The sequence below is a fragment of the Balaenoptera acutorostrata genome, chromosome 20, assembly GCF_949987535.1.
Source record: "Balaenoptera acutorostrata chromosome 20, mBalAcu1.1, whole genome shotgun sequence".
NCBI classification, from domain to species: Eukaryota; Metazoa; Chordata; class Mammalia; order Artiodactyla; family Balaenopteridae; genus Balaenoptera; species Balaenoptera acutorostrata.
This window is the reverse complement of record NC_080083.1, coordinates 4,306,475-4,328,063: the sequence shown is the minus strand read 5'-3', so window position 1 is coordinate 4,328,063 and position 21,589 is coordinate 4,306,475. Positions and strand designations below refer to the sequence as shown.

General features: G+C 41.4%; 1 protein-coding gene across 1 annotated transcript in view; it reads right to left on the bottom strand.

Annotated features, from left to right (window-relative positions):
* Window positions 1–21,589, bottom strand: part of HS3ST3A1 (heparan sulfate-glucosamine 3-sulfotransferase 3A1) — a 92,869-nt gene that overhangs the window by 68,980 nt on the left and 2,300 nt on the right. The gene's annotated exons all lie outside the window — the stretch shown is intronic.

Genomic DNA, 21,589 nt, shown 5'->3' with positions numbered 1-21,589 from the left:
TTACCCAGGGCTGCAAAGTAAACAAATGTTCTTAGGCTACAGAAGGTATAAATCAGCAGTCAGTACTACTAGTAGGCAAAGAAGGTTCATTTCTGTGATATTTCAGTTTCTCCCCAAATGACTGATGGCTTCCTTCTTCCACTACCTACTACAAAAATCATCTCTTGCTTTTTGTCCTAAAATGATGAGAACAACAGATGCTTAGTCCTAGTACACTTTTCCACGACAAAGGGAGTATCACCGTATAAACAATTTTGGAAACAGGAAGAAGAAATCATCACTGGTCCCTAATTCTAGCACGCTAGCATTTTACTGTATCTCCTTTCAGTCTTTTTTTTTTTCCTTATGACTTTTATTTCAATATCATAAAATATTTAAAATCATTTTACCCCATGTATTTTTCATGTATTTACAGGAGTTTGGGGTTCCTAAGAATCTCATTTTTTTTTTTTTTCATCACAACAACCCTCTAACTTGAGCCCAGTAAAAATTCTTGGCCATATTTTACAGAGAAAGAAACAAGCACAGGCATTTATTTGGCGGCTGAGTTGCTCAGCATCACAGAGAGACAAAAGAAGCTTGTCGTCATGAAAGCTCTCTCCTTAGATGTCTGCAAACACAGGGAACTCAGGTTTGCGACTTCAGCCCGCACAAGCTCATGGGTGCTGAGAACAGCAGCCACAGCTGGGATTAAAGGGAGAAAGGGGGGTGAAGGGTGGCTTGGAGGAGTAGCATCACTTGTCTAACCAGCGTGTGTCTGTTCCAAGCAAGAAAGCCAGTTTTCTTATGAGCTGTATCGTCCTGAGGGGAATTCCAAAAGAAAAAATCCCCCAAATACTCTGGGTGATGGCAACACTGGAGGAGGTATATAGCCTCCACTGGAGACTGCTTTGATGAACTTTGCTCATTTGGATCTACAGATCCTGTGCTTTTTTTCATATTCAGTCTCCTTATTCTTATATTTTATATTGTGCAGTTGATGCATCATTTTAGCAAAAGCTCTTCTCTGTGAAACTGCAGGAAGAAACTCTCCCTCAGAGAACATCCAAGATGGCGCTGGGTACGAATCTGCCAACTCCAGTGGTCTCAGTGACTAACTGGCAACTTACCCCAACTTTCCCAGGGCCCTGTGGTATCTGAGGAGAGTCACCATGCCCTAAGGGACCGTGCAAACCAAAGAGAATCCACAGTGCACAGAGGACACATCGATGGGAAAATATGTGATAAAACAAGCACAATAAAATTCTAAGAGTAGACTCTAGGTAGTGAGTAGATGGGCGTTTCCTGCAGAAGTCTTTTAACTTTACTATATACTGAGATATTTCATAACAAAAGGCTGTGTTGAAAATTAGTGTTCTCCTAAGTAACAGAATGCTGCTGGATAGATTTTTTTTCACCTGCCTTCATCTCTCTTCACCTCACCCCTCACCGTGTCTTCCTTACCTCTACGATTCCTTGAGAACACATCTCTAAAGATGACCAAATATGTTCAGAACACACTGAGTCAAACCCAGTTTTTAAGAAAACAAAACTGAGGTCCTACACCAAGGGGAACAGACTTGTCCCAAATCAAGTCATCACCTGGCGGGTTCAGGAGTAGGTCTCCAGTTTCCAGATCACACTGTGACACTTTCCTTCCTAGGAGATGGACAGTTGGACCTTTGTATTGTGGACATTCCTTGAAAGGATTAGAAAACCAACACATTTGGACATTTTAGAAGGAGGTTTAGAAGAAGCCAGGATGCTTAGGACAAAGCAAGAGCCAGCAGAGGTGACACGTGAGCAGCTGAGCATCTGATTCTGCGGATACAGGGCTCGTGTTTTCCCATTCAAATGAAATTCTCTGTTGTTTTAGAATCCCAGAAACAGAGAAACTTGGTCACATTTCTACCTGTACAATACTGCTGGGAGTATAAATTCATACAACCCTTTTGGAAATCAATTCAGCAATATGTATCAAATATTCACAGCCTTTGACCCTACAGAGTCTATTTCTGGCAGATCATTCTAAACAACTTGCATTCAGTATAACAAAAAGCGTTACAAAGATATCCATCAAAGTACTGTGTATAAGAGCCCCAAATTAAAAAGTGCCTAAAGGCCAAATGATAAGTAAATTATGATACATTCTTAAAAGGGGATTTAGAAGTCATTACAATATTTATAAAAGGTCTAACAATATGGTTAGAAAATGTTTATATGACACTCTTAAATGATCAAATTTCTAACAAATTGTACATATGCCCTGAACCTAATTAGATTAACAAATTTAAAAAATATGTGACACATAGTAAAATGCCTGAGAGGAAATACATCACATTGGTTACAAGGCTTGTCTGTACTGCATTTGCTACATTTTCTGTAATGGTATCCAGTCAGCTGTGCTATAACTCCAACATATGCATTCCTAAAATCCCTCCACTACATAAAATCACACAATAAAAACCATACAGCTTATGGGGAAAATGGAGTTAAGGTACAATACTCTCAAAATTTATCAGTGGCAAATTTTTTGAAAGGTAGGAACCTAATAATAACGGTACCCCAGTTTTCACACTTTAACTGGTTAAGTGATTCATAAACAGTACAATAAATATGACACTTGACCTTGAAAAAGCCCTAAAGTTTTCTAGTGGAATTGTGCATTGGGAGGGTTGCAGCTTGGGAGTTATTGCGAAGTGGTGGAAAGCAGATTATCAAAAATGGGATGGAAAGCTGTTCTCCAGATGTAGATGAATGTAACTCAGAACTGGCTCTGAGCTGAGGTGGCTGGTGGACAGTTGAGGCACATGTGTGCAAATGTGTGCACGTGTGTGTGTTCTTACACGACTCACTTCAGCTGAGTGCAGTTTTCTGCATTCATCTAGTGTTTCTTGCTGATGAAAATGTACACGAGCTACAAATGTACAAATATAAAATTGGCAGTATACGCACACGGTTTCCTAAACTATGAATTCCACTGGAACAAACTCAACGTGTTCGAAACAATCACTCTAGCAGAACTGCTGTATTATCTTTCTAATAAATAAATAAACGTGAATATGAGCTACAAAAATCCTCTTTCTAAAGTGGTCTACACCCTCTGCACTCCCTCAAAACAACTAGTCACATGAATAAAGAATAAATAGATGAGATTCTGCTTGGCAACCAGTAGGCAAAAGAAGCCAAGAACTGACTAAATAGTTTACCCTTCAAATAAGTCAGGTTATATCAGTGTTTGAAGACGTATCAGAAGATTACCTGTTGACTAGAGCAGCTATGGAACTCATTTAGTATACTTTGGTCTATCAGATAAGTATTGGGCTAGATGACCTGGAGGTCATTTCTAATGCTAATAATGAGATTTTATGATAGTGTACTTATTTCTTAATAATTAGATAATTTATTTGGGGGTGAGAACAAACAAGTTTAGTTCCGAGAGAACTGAGATTTAGTACAAAGTCCGTGAAACTCAAACAGGAATTGAAAATCATAAAAGTAAATTCGGTCACACTGTTCTGAGCCTAAATATTTCAAGTTTTCAAAAACTGTTTATGATACGTTTCATATTTTGTTGTGGCTGTGTCTAACAAAAACTGCAAATCTGTCTTATTTCCATCATTTTTATATGAACATACGCTATTAAACAGTCTACATTACTTTCCTCTGATTACGGATTCCTCTTTCCTTTAACTACCGTCTTAGCATTTCTGTGCCGACAGAATACAACCCACAGACTCAAACTTGTAAATATCACCTGAGAACAATATGAAATTTTCCTCTGATTTTAAACTTACCTTGACTTAAGCAAACAAACACACGCACAAAAAAGGCCTTTCCTGGGACACAGTTTGTCCAACAGAACACTTCCTTTTTCTGATGGATGTGAGAAAAGGGGAAACGACTCATTTGGCAAAGTATAGTATATCATTACTCAAAGCTGGGTTCAACAGTTCAGATTTTTAAGGTCTTGGGAGTAAGGAAAAGAATTTTCTTTATTTAAGGAAAATTATTTTGCCCACGCTTTCAAAACGGAGCTAGCATTCTACAAAATTTTGGTAAGAGGCGCTCAGAAGTCAGACGCCCAAATCAATACCTTGAAATTGTTTATATATTTAGTTATTACGCAATTTCAAGAACGTACTGTTTTGAAGGGCAATGATTTCACCCAAACCTTTAAAACTGTGCTGCAGATTATGACAATAGGTACATATACGTCCTATGTTCAAGCCAATGTACTAATGGAGCTGTTTAAATAAACTATTATTTATTTGCTTTCTTTTATGAAGGAAGGGGAAACAATACCTGAAAGAAGAGAGTCAAAATATAATCTATCTGAACGGATACACAACGAGGTCCTGCTGTAGAGCACAGGGAACTAGATTCAATGTCCTGGGATAAACCATAACAGAAAAGAATACAAAAAAAGAGCGTATACATATGTATAACTGAGTCACTGTGCTGTGCAGCAGAAACTAACACAACACTGTAAATCAACTATATGTCAATAAAAAAATCAAAAACATATATATATATATACATAATCTATCCCTTGACGTAGTTTGACGAACAATCAGGGGATTGGCCATGGAATGAGACATTTCATGTCCAACAGATTTCCAAGTATTTCATAATAATCACCTTTTACATCTGCATACCCCTGTTCATACATTGTATCATGTGACTCATGATTTTCCTGTTTCCTCTCCCCCAAGAAATCGATAATCTATTAAAAAAACCATATTTGAAATACTGCCATATTTTTCTGAAATCCTGTTTGTCGTAGATAGTAACCCCCAGCAGACACACTGATGATATGTAGGCAGACTGCACAGTTCACGAGGTTCAGACATGTGTTGATTTTGTAGACGCAGATGATGTGAATTCCTGTGAAGGCACATAGCCGTTCAGTCTCCATGAATGTGGGGAGATGCTTCTTTTCGAGAAAGATCAGGTGGACAGAATAATGAGGACCTTTACTGGAAATGATGGCCACAGGAAGGCTTGCGGACGGGGAGACATACAACGAGGGGCAGGTGCGAACATTTCCACATCTGAGAATTTCAGGACTCACGAAAGTCCCCAGAGGTATCTACCGAAAACATCAAGGGTGCCAGATCCGAGCCAGATCTGAACCCGCTTTCCCACTCCACGCCCCTCCACGTGGGTCTCTGGGCCCCTTTATTGGTGGCCTCTGAAGCATTAGCTCAGCAGTGTTTCTCTTTCTTTTCCCCTTCTAGTTTTCTACTTTCTCCACTGCTGCAATTGTGCAGCCCTCTGGCCATGCAATGAAAAGTTCTCCAGTTCTGTCACACAAATGCAAAGGGCGACACGGTGGCCTGCTTCATTTTAATCAAGATATTAGATGAATGAAGATTTCATGCAGTCATTTGTTTACACTTAAGCCCTCGAGCTTCTGAGTTCCTTGGTTCTCTGGACATCTCACCCCCCTTCCCTCCTCCCTCATCCTTTCCAAATCTCACTACCACGCTGACCTCTCACCACACTGTTTAAAGGTCCACCCTCAATTTCTGAGTTGACTAGAAAGGACCGTCACGGTGAAATAGGTGAATTATTTGCAATACTCTAAGACTAAACCTAGAGAGATGCCATGAAAATAGTTTCTGAACTTTAGATACGCGAGTCCCCTTATTTTAAGTAATTTTCAACTTGAAATGTCCTTCGGGCTTCCCTGGTGGCGCAGTGGTTGAGAATCTGCCTGCCAATGCAGGGGACACGGGTTCGAGCCCTGGTCTGGGAAGGTCCCACATGCCGCGGAGCGACTGGGCCCGTGAGCCACAACTACTGAGCCTGCGCGTCTGGGGCTTGTGCTCCGCAACAAGAGAGGCCGCGATGGTGAGAGGCCCGCGCACCGCGATGAAGAGTGGCCCCCGCTTGCCGCAACTGGAGGAAGCTCTCGCACAGAAACGAAGACCCAACACAGCCAAAACTAAAATAAAAATTAAAAAAAAAAAAAAAAAAAAAAGAAATGTCCTTCACGTCCTTTCCCTAAGAACCTCTATGAATCAGAGAGAAATGACTGCCATTGACTTAAATGAGAAACAAACACTACAAAAACAATTTTTTTTCCCATAAGCAATAGATCTGTGAGTCAGACAGTAGGAATAAGTTGGTTTGGTATTCTCAGGTTTTTCTTTTTTTCCTTTTTTTTTTTTTTTTAATGCTTTCTCATCAGCAGCAAAATTTCCGGGGAAAAGAAAGGAAAATATTAAAAGCGTTACAAAGAATGTCTTCTATTTGGTATTCCTAGAGAAGAAATAAGATGTCACCAATGGGGACTTCCCTGGTGGTCCAGTGGGTAGGACTCCGCACTCCCAATGCAGGGGCCCAGGTTTGATCCCTGGTCGGGGAACTAACTAGATCCCGCACACATGCCACAACTAAGAGCTCTCGTGCCGCAACTAAGACCTGGTGCAGCCTCAATAAATAAACAAATAAATAAAAATAAATCTTTAAAAAAAAAAGGACGTCACCAGTGAAAGAATATCCACGGTTGAAACTTTAAACTTCAGTGTCGGTGAGAGAAAACACAAAGCATTCAGAAGTCTTCATTCTTTCAGGGAATTTTCAAGTGAGTTTTCAAAAAGACGGAGATTCTTAAAGCAAGTTTCTTTTGCTCCCCAGCCTTGCAATGGAGTTTAGAATAGGCTGGTACAGCATCGCCTTGAAAACTAGCCACTACACTTTTACCAGAATGTTCAAGAAACTTAAACAGGCCTATCAGATGCTACTTGTGTTCATTAACTAACGCAGGAAGTCTTAAGCATCCATCCAAAGAGCACAGTCTGCAATTTAAAATAAAAGACTTCCTAAAACCCTGTGATACAGAAACTGCTGATCAAGCCACCAGGCCTAAGTAACAACATGCATGCAGAAAACAGGACACACAAATGCGGTAACCAGGACAGAAACATACTAAACACATTGTAGAAACCTCCTTTCATATAGGGAAGTTTTATTTACATGGAAGACCAGCCATAATGGTCATAAAGCGAGTAGGAGGACCCCACTGGCCAACTCAATCCAGGAAAAAGGGGGAGACAGCAAAGGTCAGGCAGACACGTGGGTGAAGTTCATCACACTCTCTGCCTCTTCTGAGTAATTTTCTTTTACCCATCAACACACTGCCCGCTGGCTTTTGTCACACGCAATAGCCCACCTGGTCTCAGGGTCACCAATAGCTTCCTAGTTGACGAGACAAACATTCTTTGGTCCCGGACCTCTGTTCACACCTTCTGTAGCATTTCATGCCACTGACGTTGAAACTGTCTCCTCCCTGCTACTGCCAACATTTTCTTAGGAAAATTTTAAACGTAGCAAAAATTGGTAAGAATTGTACAACCAAACACCCATCTACCCACCAACTAGATTCTAAATAGGGGTTTTTCTGCACTTTTATTATCACATATCTACATATCCCTCTACCCACCCATCAATTCATCTCATCCTTTTGAATGTGTTTCAAAGCAAATTCTAGACATCAGTACACTTCCCTCTAAACACTTGTGCGTGCACGGCATAAACGGTAGAAACGGTCCTTCTTTGGGGCAAGAACATAACCACGTTCCCCTGTTCCTGCTCTTCCCTCCCTGCCCTTGTGTCCTTGCTCCACACTTTCATATCTCGGCTACAGTGACGGCTGGCACGGCCTCAGCCATCAGGCCTACGGTGGCCCCAAGCCTGACCTGATTTGTGGGCTCCAGCCCACCTCGAGGCTCCATCCACTTGATGGGCCTAAAACAAAGCTGTCTGCTCCCCTTGGTACCTGTTAACTCCTTCTGTGTCCCTCCCTATGACAGTCGCACTTAATCATAAATATCCCCGAGCTAGAAGTCATCCAGTGTTCTCCAGTTTCTCCCCCTTTCCTCCTTGTCAGCATCCCACACAAAGCTTTATGATTCCTTCCACCAAAACGTCCAGCAAATCTCCTTGCCGCCACTTCCCCTGGCCACGGCCCTGTTCTAGTTCAAGCGTCCACCTCTGTCCTTGAGACTCAACAGCCAGGGCCTTGGTGTGCATCCCCCGCCCTTCCCACGCCACCTCGGATTGGGCTTCCTGGGCAGAACCAGAGGACGTCTGCGGAATCAGCTCTCTATGGAAAGCCTTCAAAACCCCTCCCCTGGCCCTGCCTCAAGAGCCGCAACTACCCAATATGGTAGCCACTGGCCTCAGGGAGCTACTGAATACTCGAAATGTGGGTAGACGGAATTGAGAAATGCCGCGAGTATAAAATGCATATGAGGGACTTCCCTGGCGGTCCAGTGATTAAGACTCCGTACTTCCAAGGCAGGGGGCATGGGTTCGAACCCTGGTCAGAGAGCTAAGATCCCACATGCTGTGTGGCATGGCCAAAAAATAAAAATGAAATAAAATAAAGTGTTAAAAAATAAAATAAAATAAAGGGCTTCCCTGGTGGCGCAGTGGTTGAGAATCTGCCTGCTAATGCAGGAGACACGGGTTCGAGCCCTGGTCTGGGAAGATCCCACATGCCACGGAGCGGCTGGGCCCGTGAGCCACAGCTGCTGAGCCTGCGCGTCTGGAGCCTGTGCCCCGCAACGGGAGGGGCCGCGATAGTGAAAGGCCCGCGCACCGCGATGAAGAGCGGTCCCCGCACCGCGATGAAGAGTGGCCCCCACTTGCCGCAACTAGAGAAAGCCCTCGCACGAACCGAAGACCCAGCACAGCCAAAAATAAATAAATTAATTAATTAAATAAATAAATTAAAAAATAAAAAAATAAAAAATAAAATAAAATGCATATGAGATTTGGAAGATTTTGTAGGAAAAAGGCAAAATGTCTCGTTGATAATGTTTTATTGTTGATTACATGTTGAAATTATAATATTTCAGACAACTTGGCTTCAATCAAAATATTATTAGAATGAACATTGCCTCTTCATTCCTACTTTTTTAAAGAAGCTACCAGAACATTTAAAAGGACATAAGCAGTTCCCGTTACATTTCTGTTGGACAACACTGATCTAGAATAAAGTCCAAACTCCCTAAACATGTTATTGAATGGTCTCAAAAATCTTTTCTGACACTTTGATCCCAACGTGATGCCTCACTCTTCACCTGCAAACTCGGACTGTTGACTGAAACTGCTGGGTGGGATTGCTTCTCAGGACAGAGGTCAGGTGACCCCATCACAGGATGCCCTGGCATCCAAAAGGCAGACGGAAGAATGGAGAAGCAGGGGAAGATCTATGTAAATTAAACAGGTACTCAAGTACAAAGTCAAGGAAACAGCAAAATGCATTATTAAGCTTTTGTAAAAAAATGACCAAAGACTGTCGATTTGTCTCTTCCAAAGTAGAACATTTGTCATTGAGCATATGAATCACCTTTACATGCAATGCCACCATGCTGAACAAGTCTGCATATTTCAAAAAGTTCCCACTGGTCACTGCCTGGGATGGACACTTCTAGCCGCATCCAGCCTCGAGGAGCTATTTCTGAGCGGCACCTCGCACAGGGGGTCCCTCAGCTACACCCTCAGCACCTCCCATGAATGTTCGTGGTGGATACTCACATGAGCATCACATGCTAAGTAAAGTAAGGGAAGGTCCAGGGACATATCTGAAGCTTTTAGCCTATCCGAGAAGTCTGCAAACCAGGCCAGTGAGCCAAAGGCCTGTTTTGGTCAATAAAGTTTTACTGGAACATAGCCACACCCATTCATTTACATATTGTCTAAGGCTGCTTTCCTGCTAAAAAGCAGAGTTGAATAGCTGTGACAGAGACCATATGACCCACGAAACCTAAAACATTTACTATTGGCCCTTTCCAGGAAAAAATCACTGAGCCATGGCCTAAGGCATCATTGTTTTTATTAAACAAAGAGTGAATCTCTTCTGTGACAGGTACAGTTCCAGGGCCCAGAGATATAAAGTTGAAAAAGACCAAGGTTAGTTTCTTGAGGGACCCTGAAGCACGTTCACTTTAGTCTCTTCACACAGGACTTCTGCTCACACTGGCCAGTGTTTTTCAAACTTTTTTGTATTGAAATCCACTAATAACAAGTACATTTACATCCAATCTTTCAGCACACACTGATCTGTTTATGTATGTACATACCTGAACCAAGCCTGTCAAGAGAATATTTGCCCGGCTTACTACCTGGGATTCACTCTCTTATTTTATCCTGTTATAGCCCCTTCCATTAAAAAAATAATAATTGGTTTTATTATACACTAATGTCTTGGGATTCACAGTTTGAAAAACTCTTAATACACACCAGCTTTTTGTTGCTAACTCTGATCTTCACTATAAGCCAAAGGTTATAAACTAGCAGCCCCTCTCCTCCAGATGAAATTGATTTACTCCCTCTATGCAGAATTTTGGTTTGTGTTAGGTTTGGTTTTTAATATGTTAATTATTTCTCAATATGTTTTTTAAAAAATCAGTATCCCAAGATTCTTTAGAAAAATCAGAGGATAGGGCAATCATGAGTCTACTTTCTTTCTTGGCAACTGTCAGCTGGAGCTGAGAAGTGGTTTCTCCAATGTCTGCTTCCAACTTGCCACCCTCTGCCACAGGGCAAATGCACCTGAAAATCCCAAGAATTTTCATCACAAGCATTAGCTCCCCATGAACTCCCCCCCCATATAAATATAAAACAGATCCAGTGTGTTTTCTTTCCATCATTAAACCCTAGCAGGGCATTCTAGTAGACCCTCTGGCTTTGGGGAAAGCCTTTTTAACAGATACTGTTGTAATCTCAAGTCCTCCTACACCAAGAAGAAAGAGAAAGGCCTCATTAGAAAGAAAAACAAGCGGCCTTTATTTCTTTAAGAAAAACCCACAACATTTGATGAAAGAAACTACAATAATTAAAGTCCACCAGAAAATTAAGAAAAAACCCAGATGCCAGTTTTTGTTTACTCTAAAGCTTTGTTTGTAAAATGAAATCACTTCATCACTGCAGCCTTTTCTTACCGCCAGAACTTTTCAAAACATCGATTGCAAGCAAACATGTCTTCAGTTAAGAAAGGTGACCAGGGGCGCAGTTAGCTCTGGGAATGTAACTTTCGTTGCAGCTTAATCCAGTTCCCTTTTTAAATACCTGAGTTTAAGGAGAATCTGCAAAGATTTACGACCGTAACAAACACACCACTTTTGAATTTGTCATTCAAACCAGCCTGGCAACTCTGATACTTCCTATTGAAAGGAGAGCTCTAATCCAAGTAAGAACTCTGAAAAAGGGAAAAGGAATTTTATTCCCATAATTTGATTGATTACTTCCTACTCTGAACACTCGAGAGAGACAAAGCAAACTTTTTTTCTGTCTGTAGTTGGATTTCTCCCACTAATCTTTTACAAGCAGGTAACAACCATAAAACACAAATTACTTACAAGGATCCACAGGCCAGTCGTGCTAGCTGGGTTCCAAAATCTATAAGCATCAAAATACTGGGGAAAACATCTGAGATGAAAACCACAAATGTAAAGATGAATTGATCACTGACTATATTCAATTCAATACTTTAATTCACCAGTTCTGGGAGGAGAAAGAATAATGCTATCAATTGTTCCATTCTCTGGAATAATTTTGCCATCGATACAAACCCTCCAAAATGATATTTATGTAATTCAGAGCATGCAATGCTTTCCCCATTGTAGTCTCCAGAATTTTACCCTGAAAAATGATAGCTCTAAGCTCTTGTCTTTTAGCTTAACCTTGGGCAAGGCACCCTGTTTTCCCATAGGCAGAAGATACTTTCTAATTCCAACTTCCTTTATGGTTTATGATTCTGTCTGGTTAGAGCCAGAAAAGTTCAAATCAACAGCCATGCCTTATTTGGCAATGATCCGACCACTACAGTAAAGAGCTTGGCACTATTAATGACCAGCTGGCAGGATAATTAGATAAAAATTATTAATAACAATAATAATGAAGATAGAAGAGTGCTTGGGGGTAAAAATTGGGCTATGGCCTGATTGGGAATATTAACATTTCTAAAGAATAAAAAGTGTCAATCAAAAAGTGCAAATACATGTATATGGAAGGCTGAGTCACTTGGCTGTGCACCTGAAACGATCACAACATTGTTAATTGGCTATACTCCAATGTAAAATAAAAAGCTAAAAAATAAAGTGCAAATACAGAAAAGAGTGAGAAAGATGGACTTTGGCATGACTCAGCCATAGCTGGTTGGGGGTTTCCTGCAAAGTTGAAGACACCAGGGAATGGGCACAACCACCAACTCACCTTGCCCCACTTCCAGGAGCAGCCAGCCACCTCCTCATGTATCTCTGACAATATTTTGGCTTCCCCATGCAGCCATTCAGAAGGAGGAAACTTGATCATTTGGACCACTAAACAAAGAGGTTTTTTTCACGGTGATTATTTTTCAATGGGTGTGTGAAAAATCAATTGAATGGCTCAGGATTTCTGATATGATCAATAAGATGAGCTCTGTGATCAGATTATATTATTTCTTAAAAAAAAAAAAAAAGAATTACACAAGAAGTAGAGGTGGTTTTAGTTATTCCAGATAGGGCAATAGACTCACAAGGATATTTAAAGACTTAAAAATTCGCTTTGTCAACTCTATGGTGATATGTTGCCTAGTTTTTAACTAAAGTTCTAAGGCCCAGAATCAAACATGTCCAAGTCCTTCTATCACATGGGACAGGCTTTCAGTCCCTACCATCTCTGAGCCACCGATGGCTGGGTATCTAGGCAGGAACCACACTTGGGCAATTCCATCTGAGAACATGATGCTTCCCAGCACTGAAGCATTGGCATAAGGTAGGTGGACTTGGGTTCAGCACTAGTTCTCCTATTTACTTGACTATATGACCCTGGGCAAGTTACTTCATCTTTTTGAGCCTCAGTTTCTTGAGCTATAAAAGGTAGTAAATAATAGGACCTACCTAATGATATTAGTCATATTAATAAAATATCCAGACTACATGCAGCAGGTCATGCAGTAAAATCTAGCAACATCCAGTGTGGGCTCAACAAATGAAGCTATTGTTACCTTACATCTAAAATGATAGCTAGGGCTTCCCTGGTGGCACAGTGGTTGAGAATCTGCCTGCCAATGCAGGGGACATGGGTTCAAGCCCTGGTCTGGGAAGATCCCATATGCCGCGGAGCAACTAGGCCCGTGAGCCACAACTGCTGAGCCTGCACGTCTGGAGCCTGTGCTCCGCAACAAGAGAGGCCGCGATAGTGAGAGGCCCACGCACCGCGATGAAGAGTGGCCCCCGCTCGCCGCAACTGGAGAAAGCCCTCGCACAGAAACGAAGACCCAACACAGCCAAAAATTAATTAATTAATTAATTTTTTTAAATAAAATAAAATAAAATCATAGATAGATCATTCAGACAGAAAATCAGTAAGGAAACATTGGATTTGAACTATATGTTAGACCAGATAGATCTAACAGACATATACAGAACATTCCATACAACAGCAGCAGGATGCACACAGAACGTTCTCCAGGGTGGATCATATGCTTGGCCACAAATCTAGTCTTAACACATTTAAGAAGATTGAGATCATATCAAGTATCTTTTCTGAACACAATGGTATGAAGCTAGAAATCAGTAACAAGCAGAAAACTGGAAAATGCACAAATATGTGGATGTTGAACAACATCCTACTTAAAACCAATGAGCCAAAGAAGAAATCAAAAAGTAAATCAAAAAATATCTTGAGACAAATGAAAATGGAATCTGAACACACCGAAACTTATGGGATGCAGCAAAAGCAGTTCTAAGAGGGAGGTTCATAGTGACGAATGTCTACATTAAGGAAAAAGAAAATCTCAAATAAGCAACCTAACTTTCCCCTTAAGGAACCAGAAAAAGAAGAGCAATCTAAGCCCACAGTTAGAAGAAGGAAAGCAATAACAAAAATCAGAGTGAAAATAAATGAAATAGAAACTAAAATGACAGATTTCGTCAAATGTACTTTGCAGGGTTCAAATAGTTTGCTATTTTTAAAAAGTTTCAACATGCATGAAGAACAGCATTATACCAACTAAGATGGAAAAATGTCAAACAACAAGCCCAGAATGGCATTAAATCACAGAAATTATTTTTATCTACATCAGCATTTAGTAGCCTGTCCTTTGCACGATATAGGTTCATAAGACAGATGCAACCAAGGTAAGTGAGCCAACGATTAAGAGGAAATACTGTTATCTTCTCTGAGTCTCAAGATGTACCAGGTGTTGTTTTGTTTTGCTTAAGTAAAAATGTGATTTTAATTTTGACAGTTGTTAAAAATATCAAAGGAAATGTTTTGAGGCAGATTGTCATTACTCTATTAAACCTGAGCCTCTGAGGCACAACAGAAGCAAAAAATGCCAGCGTGCTACCTGTACAGGAACTTAGAGTCTGATAACACTGGCATCCCAGGCTTAGCTGTTCCAGCAGGAAGGACCACCAGGATGCCCAGGTCCTGTCCTCCAGGGCTCTGGAGGTTGGATTCTCTCCCTTCCACCCTCTCCTTCAACCCCGTGATTGCTCCAGGTCTGCTTTGCTCCCGTGGCAGATCCCATAAGCCAGGGTCTAAACCAAAGGTTAAAGCACAAGGGCAAGGAAGCAGACAGAACATTTAAGTTGACCCAGAAAATCCAGACTGTGTTGTCATCTGAGCTGTAAGGAGTGTCCCCAGGCATGGCCCCATCTCGTCACCGCATCACCAGCTTCCCCACCCCTGACAACTGCCCCTCCTACACCGGAGGCAAAAAAGCCAGATGCCCACATCAGATTTTCCTCTGACCCCTACTTCAGTTCTTCGTGTTCTCAAAAACTTGCCACCGACATCAGAGTTTTTGCTCTCCAGGCAGAGAGGGATTCAGTCAGGGCTGCGTGACTTTTTATACCTTCTTGACTTGACACTTGCCAACCATAAAGAAGAGACAGAAAGACAAAACAGTCTCTGTCCGTGTTTCAGAGACAAGAGAGTAGAAGGGGAGCCCTGAGCCAATTTTCTTATGAAATAAGCTGAGGGAAAGATCAGCATGTCTGGTGCAACAGGTGCTGGCGTGGAGGGAGCTGGCAGGCTGTGCTGGGGGCCCTGGGGAGGAGAGGACTAAAGGGCTGCTTGGTGGAGTGTTTCGGGATGACCCCTCACACCCTCTGCCTTCTTTGTTAATGGTGTTCTTTTCCCTTTGGTTTTGGAATCATTCTAGACACCAAAACTGTAAAAAAAAAAAAAAAGCAGTACAGAAAAATCTCAGAGACCCCTTCAGCCAGACAGTTTCCCCTGAGGTTGTCATCTTCCATAACCCTGGTAAAGGATCAAAACCAAGAAATCAACCTTGGTATGACACCGTGAACTAAACCACACACATCAGTCACATTTCCTCAGTTTTCCACCAATGCCCTTTTTCTATTCCAGGATCCAGTCGACAGTACCAGACTGTATTTATGCATTAGCAATTAGTCTCTTTTTTTCCCCTCCCAGGGTGACAGTTTATCGGTCTTATTTTGTTATTCATGATCTCGCCATTTGTGAGGAATGCTGGTCAGGTATTCTGTGGCTGTACCATCCATTCATGTTGGTCTAACGTTTTCTCATGATTAGATGGGGGTCAAGGATTTAGGGGAAGAAAACCCCACAGGTGAAGCCCTCCTCCCTGCCTTACACCAGGGGATACAAGATCTCAACACAACAACTAGGGAATGTCACCCTCAGCACTTGGTTCAGTGGGGTCCGCCGGGTTCCTCCACCATAGCGTTCCCATGTTCCCCTTTCCCCCTTCCTTACTTTTTTTTAAAAATTGAATTATAGTTGATTTACAATGTTATATTAGTTTCAGGTGTACAGCAAAGTGATTCAGATGTACATACATATCTATCTAACCTTTTCAGATTCTTCTCCCTTATAGGTTATTACAAAATATTGAGTATAGTTCCCTGTGCTCTACAGTAGGTCCTTGCTGGTTACCTACTCTATATATAGTAGTGCATACCTGCTCACCTCCCTCGCCAGGCCCTGGACCAAAGTCACAGGAAACAATCTCCCACTGGAACTCTGAAAACACCTTCCTATAAAACTGTCCCACATGGTGGATCTTCCCAAAGTGTATCTCAGGTGTGTTAAGGGTTAAACAGGCTTCTGGGTGCTGCCTGTTAAGAACCCTGGGACCCTCCTCCAGATTGTGTACAACACGGGGATAGAAATAAGACTGCATTACTGATGTTGAAACAAAATCATCTGGGAGTATTTTCATGTGAAGCTGGCTTTCAGAAACAGGCAAAACACACTAACAAAACTGATCTGGGCATATGGCATTCCTTTCAGGTACACACATTTCTAATATAAATCTCCTAATCACTTCTCTCTTCTTTTTCAGGTTTATTGTCAAGGCAGGTCTTTTTTATTTCTCTCCAAAGGGTAACCTCCCTGCCTGAAAGAGCCGGCTCAGGCACAGTGGCTGTTAAGTGCTACCCAGGATGACTTTCCCTCCTTTTTTAAAAAAAGTGAGACCAAACATACTCTGATCATGATGAGGTTTTCCAAGTCCACCCTTTGAGTTCCTTGCTGACTCTCCCTCCCACTAGGTGGCGCTAAAGGTCACATTCTAAGTGGGCTGCTCTCAAAAGAGTCCAGGAAGAGGATTTTTTTTATTTAACCTTTGTGAGAATATCACAAGTACGAAACTAATGGCAAGTATTAAACTTCCTTCTTACTAAGCAGTTCCCCTTTCCTTTTTCACATTTACTGCCACCTGACAGCTTCTGAAACTGAGCAAATCTGAACTTCTGGAATCCAGCTTTCAAGGAATCACAGAATAAATGTAAATGTTAGAGGCATAACGGTCATGACATGAGTGATATATAAAATCAGCAGTTGCATCACTGGAGGCAAGCAGCTGGGAAGATGTTTCAATTCTCTGAACTCAGCATTTCCTTGGTTTCTACGTTCTGTTTTCACATAAGTTTAGTTCATGTAAGTTTACTATATCAATATTCCCCCTCCAAAGAGTTTTTTTTTTTTTTAATGAGGATCTTGAATCAGATGCGTATGTTTGATTGATTGATTGATTGATTGATTTTGGCTGTGTTGGGTCTTCGTTTCTGTGCGAGGGCTTTCTCCAGTTGTGGCAAGCGGGGGCCACTCTTCATCGCGATGCGCGGGCCTCTCTCGTTGCGGAGCACAGGCTCCAGACGCGCAGGCTCAGCAGTTGTGGCTCACGGGCCCAGCCGCTCTGCGGCATGTGGGATCTTCCCAGGCCAGGGCTCGAACCCGTGTCCCCTGCATTAGCAGGCAGATTCTCAACCACTGCGCCACCAGGGAAGCCCGAGATTTTTTAAACTGTATCAAAAGAGCAAAGATTTTAAAGTGCTTCTGAACATTTTTAAGACATTCTTGAAAATGCAAAGACTAGGGAGCTAAAATATTACTTAGGTGCAATTTCCTCTGGTTACACATCAAAGGCATATGTTTTAATAGGAAACCTCATTTCCACAATTACGATTCATCACTTAAGGAAAAACAAACTTTCTAAAAGCTTCGAGTCTAATATCATTGGGAAGCACGCAGAGAAAGGACGCTCTTTATCAGCCCAGTTCCTGTTCCTTGGGGGAGGAAGATGAGCCCCTAAGGGAAATTGCTACGTCTATCAAGTTCCCAACCCAGCCCAGCAATGTGACTGATGGTAATCGTGATGTGCAATCGTTCAAATGCATCCCGTAGAGATAGCAGGCCTTTGTTGTTTATACCAAGTCAGTTTGTTTGCTCTGTGACACTCTCCTGCTATGACGTGAGCATCTGGTCTGTGTAAGGTCAGCCCCTGTTGCCACTAATTGCACAGGCTTAGTTTGTTCTCATGACCCCTCCAGAACACAGATTTGGCACGTACTCTTTCTGGGCCAATCTACAGACATTTCTATGAGACAAATATTTTGGCCAGAGCGTTTCTGGATTTTTTTTTAAGAGGAAGGCAGAAGATTACAATATTGTGGAGGATTTTCACTCCTATTTGGCTACGCATTTCACATACACTACATCAGCGCATGATAAATCTCATCACTACAAGGGAATAATCACTCACATAAGGTATTCCAATTCCAGGCTATACCAAACATGGTTTTGCTATTGCTGTTTTTAATGCCTGGACTCAATAATCCTAGACCTTGTTCCACCTGGGTGTCTGATGCTGCTCAGAAGTTCCCCAACCACTAAATAACTTTTCTGTTATCAATTCTACCACATTCCCCACCTACTGGGTACCTGCTCTTCCATACATGTGTGTATGGGTTCATGCGTGAACCTCGTGCGACACACACACACACACACACACACACACACACACACACACACAGAAATGAGACTGTTGGACTTGTCTTGCTGGGTTGGTCTACTGGGGAGATGAACCCAGGGCAAACAAAATGGCAGCATGTGGCTTCTCGAAGGGGCTCTTTGCAACCTCTCAGTTGATGGAGAGTGTCCAGTCAGTGAGGGCTCCAGGGAGCAAATGCATGAAAGAAATTGGGCCCTCCCCTCCCCCCCCCCACAGACATGTACCCTAGACTCAGGGCCCAAAGCTGCTTCTCCCCAATTTCCCCCCTACCTCTTATCCCTTCCAAGGTCCTTCGCTTCCCTCTGAGGACACAGAGCCCCTTTGGATGTCAGTCCCCAGGACCTTGCATGGGTGGCCAGACTCCCTTGGCTCGAATTTCACTTCCAACCCTTCATGTAGAAGGGCTGGTGGCTCAGGAGGGTGGGAAAGTACACACGGAGGTACTCTGCAGCTGCTCCCAGCTGCTCCGAGATGCCGATCGCCCCCGATAGGAACCGAAAGTGCCTCCGCTCAGCCTGCCTCTCCCGTGGACGTGATAAACAAGGCAGTGATCAGGAAGGGCCAGAAAACGTCACGTTCTGATGAAGCCATGGAAAGAACCAACTCCTAAACTCCAAGCTGAGTCATCTTTGATCTTTCTAGATGCTACAGAGTAAAATAAGTTTAGCGACATTCTTCTCTGCAGAAATCATCCAGTCTCACTAAAGAAAATGAGTCAAGATATAGGAAAGAGACATGCTAGCACAAGAGATTCGATGATGAACACTTACTATCTTGTCCCCAAATAAAAGACTGAAGTGTTACAGAATCCAAACATTTGTATTCATATACCTATATAAATATATATATATATGTACATAGTATATATAAGCACACACATATCTTTAAATACTTTATAAATAGGTATCTTTTGTCTTAGGAGAAAAATAACCATACCCTCTAGTTGGTGCAGATATACAGGCAGAGAAGGGGAGGGGCTTCTTTTAGAATGCCAAGTTCACCTGCCCTTGAACCACAGCAGAGGCGTTTGGTCTTAACTTCCAGAAAAGATCTCAAAGTTCTGAAGGTAATGGAACAATTCCCCCCTTTTCTTGAGGAACCCACCACACATCCGATGGAAATGGAGACTGCTCACGGTGAAGGACTGCTTTCCTGTGACACACAAGCCACAGACATTTGTTGTCCTGATATCATGTCAGCTAAATTAAGTAATGTGGAATGTTTTTTAAACCCCACCAGAGTGGAGTTTCATATCCAGAAAAGTCCACTGAAGCGTCCTAAATTATCATCAACAAATTTCCTGGCATATTAAAATGTTCCTTTATTTCATTTATTTTAGAGTAATATTAGGACATTTTTAAATCAATAAGAATAATTTCCTTTTTAGAGATTTTAAATAAATTCGTTTTCTTGGCCTTTACTATACACATTTGTCCAAACGAAGAAACCACTGATTACACTGTTCTTGGGATGTAGTTTATAAAGTACTTTTAATTTTTTTCCCAGAGAGAGAAATTTATTGACACATCCTAACAACAGGCGTTTTTAACTCTCAAACTCAATTTCCAAGAGACTTTCTTCCAACTTCGCAGCAACAACAGATTTGTCCCGTTGTCAGGACGGTAGGGGGCGCTGCCACAACAAACTATTATGGCAAATTGAGAGAATTTTCACTGGGCGAAAAAACAAGGCTAGACATCATGATTCTCCCATGTCAATGAGCATGTAAAAAATATTGTACAAATTTTTTTCTCTTCCATAATTCACTTCAGGGTTCAAATACTAGGGTTTTCTTTCTGTTCGTTTGTGTGTGTGTGTGTGTGTGTCTGTGTGTGTGTCTGGTCATAAATGTGTGTTAGAAACCCTATATTACAATTTTTGGGCTGACTGAAGAAGGTCTTACCGAATCCCTTTACCTAAAATACTGGCTAAACACAAGCAGCTAAAACGTGCCTAATAGTTAAATGGCATTCTGTGTGATTTTTTGTCATAGGTAAGTCTTCAGTCTATTTCACAAACATCTAACTCCAAGTTCAGAGCCGAGATGAAAGAGAACTGTAGCAAAGTTTCATTAAATAATCGCATAATCCAGGCCCCATAGGTTGGACTTTTTAAATAGTTTTCCATGTAATTGAGTTACACTTAAATTTATGCGTTCAATAAAAGACCATTGCAAATGGTAAAACAAAGACACTGCTCCAACACTTAGAAAATTAAATTCACCAAACCATGAAGTCTACTGTGCAGTTATTTTTGTAACCACCATAAATTGCTTTATAAAACTCCTCTACCGAAGTAAACAATCCAAGGCGATATTTACTTTATAGCATGCCTCCAGTTTCCAAACGAGACAGCAGCCTAAAAGTTCATGACTTTTTCTTCTTCTTTTCCTTTCCCTTTTTTTTTTTTTAAAATACTTGTGTTTCTAGTTACCTTGAAACCTTCCTTCTCTTACACAAGCTCAGAAAGGTCAACGGAAAATAAGATCCAGCTCTGTGGATATACTGTGCCCCCAAATACTCATTTCTGGAATAGGAAGAAACAGTCCTACTTTGTGGAAATAAAGGCTACATAGCAAAATGAAAATAAAGGGTTTTAGTACTAAATATTTCCCCATATTTAATAGCACCTCAGAGTCCAACACTGTCTTAGATGTTTTTGGGTAGTCGGCTTGAAATGTGTTCACTTATAGCCCTGTACCAGGCCACATTCAATGCAAACTGCTATAGATAAGAGTTTTAGGGGTCTTTAATCACTTCTTTCTTGTGTCCTTGATGGAAAAAACAGAGCTGCCTTTGTGCTAAGAAGAAGGACCTGTTGTTTCCAGATTCAACAGGTCATTTTTATAAGAACTTCCCAGAGGATACAACATAAATGACAAAGACACAAGGGGATTTTTTAAGTGGCTGATGATTTTAAATGATATATATTCTATAGTAAGGGAAGGTTGTTTATTTTCCTCTCCAACAAATGTAAAGTTACTGTTTTAAACATGTTTAATGTTCTAGTTCGACTTTTAGGACCAAACGTTTTCTCATGAGTTGGGTTACTGTAAATTTGCTTCCTGTGCTTGACCCTCAAGTAAATAAACTTGTCAAATCACATCCATTTCTCTTTTGGGGATGAATGGTTAATTGAGAAGGCTTTTGAAATATATTTAAATGGTATTGTAACTTCTGTCCTATCATTTCAGTTAAGATAACAAGGAGACTGCAAATTTAATGAACAAGATAAAACTTTATAAAATGGAAAATTCTGGCCTATTTTTCCATATACTCAGAGGAAAGAAAAAAAGGCCAATATCTTATGGCAAACAAAATC